The sequence below is a fragment of the Pteropus alecto genome, unplaced genomic scaffold, assembly GCF_000325575.1.
Source record: "Pteropus alecto unplaced genomic scaffold, ASM32557v1 scaffold25, whole genome shotgun sequence".
NCBI lineage: Eukaryota > Metazoa > Chordata > Mammalia > Chiroptera > Pteropodidae > Pteropus > Pteropus alecto.
The window spans coordinates 6783007-6785215 of NW_006441955.1; positions in this window are offsets into that span (position 1 = coordinate 6783007).

Here is a 2209-nt window from a genome sequence, read left to right on the forward strand (position 1 = left end):
GGCTTCTATTGGCCCCTGGCTAGGGCCCCTGGGGCAAGTATAGGTTTTGCTCTTTTCTATACCTTGAGCACACAGCTTGGCCCAGATGGAGATTAGCAAAGAGTTTTGCTTTTTGTTTGTTTTACTATATCAATCAATCAATGAATGGATGTTTTGTTTCTCCCTGAGTTCAGAGCTTCTCTGAGGACAGAGAGTCATTTCTGCATCAGGAGCCCATGGTCTGGCACAGACAGGGGCTCTGAGTGTGTATTGAATGAAACAAGTGAAGGCAGAGGTTAAAGGTGAACTCCCTGACGTCACGTTGCTCATAACTTCCTGGAGAGGCTGGCTCTCAGCAGCCTGAGGTAAGAAGCTGTGAAGAAGGAGGGAAAAGCAAAATGCGGAGGGACAAGCACTGCAAGGATGGGGCTGGTGGGATCAAGGGGGCTTCTTGGAAGATGGGAAATGGAATTGGATCTTAAAGGATAACTAGGAGCTTCCCAGGCTGACAGGCAGGATAGAAAGACATTCCAGTCGGGGGGTCAGTAAGTCACAACTGGCTGTAAGGAAAAAGAGAGTTCTGGAGCACAAGCATACCCAGGTGTCATGGAGGCACCAGAGGAAAGGCAGTGGGTGCCAGTGGGGCAGGGCCTAATGGACTAGGCTGCAAGTTTTCTTCGTCTTTGAGGCTGGTGAGACTTTTTCTATGAAGAATGATACTCCCCTATCCCCACAACATATACACACCTGTTTTGAGGCTTAGCCCAAAACAACTTCTTCTCTGAGAGAAATTTTGGACATTTTGCATTCCACTCTAGACATATTTTTGTTATAATTTTATGGCCACCTCCTCTGCTGAGGACGCTGGCCAGTGTGAGAAGCAGACCTGTAGGTAATGGAAGAGTTTTATACCAAAGAAGTACATGGGCAGTTGTGTTTCTTGGCCCGAGTGAGGTGTGAACCCGGATAGGAGGAAGAAGATGGGGACTCCTACCATGGACCAGACTGGGGCAGTGGGTGAGAGAGGAGGGGACAGACCCCAGAGAGCCATTAGGACAGTACATCTGAGGGACTCCTGAGCCCACCCTTGCCCCATTAGCCCAGCCCAATCTAGATAGACTGGACTGGAGGAGAGAGGGTAGCCTCGAATTGGAATCCCACCAGCCACTTCCTAGCTATATAACCTTGGGCTAGTTACCTCCTCGTTTCTTCATCAGTGAGACAGAAATCATAATACCACCACACAGAGGTATTCTGAGGGTTCAATGAGAGGTGTAATTGAAAGCATCTGTCCCATCCTTTAACTCATTCTGATTCTGGGAACTGCATGGCTCCGTTGCTCACCATAAGGAGAGAATCATCATCTTGTTGTCATGGAATTCCCTGCTCTGCCACTGTGTGGGACGCCAATCCTTCTCTGACTTCAGAGGCCTCTTCTCCTTGGGCCCAGAGAGTATCACTGGTTCATGGGTTTAGGGCCTAAGTATAGACTGATTAGAGGCCAGAAGGGTGCTGGGAAGATAGGCCTCTTTTTTATCAAGATTCCTCAGGATTAAAGAGTATGGTCACCAATTGTCATCATCATCATTGTTCACATTTTCAGAGCCCTTGCTATGTGCCAGGGATAATATTAAACACTTTACACCCATTTCTGATGAAATGCCTACAACAACCACATGAGGTAAAAATATCACTCTTTCATCCATTTTATAGATGAGACAACCAAGGCTTGGGTTGGATAGCTTGTCCGTAGTCAACACAACTAGTAAAAGGGGGAGATACAATTCAGATCTCAGCTCAACGGCACCCTCTTTGATAAACCTTCTTTGAAGTCCCCGCAGGCAGGGGCTCCACAATCCTCAGAATTTTGTCTGAGTCTCTCAACTGGCCCATTCTCTCTCTGAAGTGTGTGATAGCTAAGTGCGTACATTTGATGGGGGCAAACAGACCTGAGTGCAAATCCTTGCTTTGCCACCCACCTACTATATGGCTGTGGCGAGATATGCAGCCTCCCTGAGGCTCAGGTGCCTCGTCCTCCCCCATGGAGTTGTGATGAAGATGCAAGGAGTTGGCCCATGTAATGAGGTAGGTAATGAGCTCAGCACAGTGTCTGGCACATAGTAGGTCATGTAGGGCACACAAAAAGGTTCCTCTTTACCGCCATAGACTGCGAGCTCTCAGAGGGGAGGGCCTGTGTCCTGTTCATCTTTAACCCTGCCATAGTAAATCT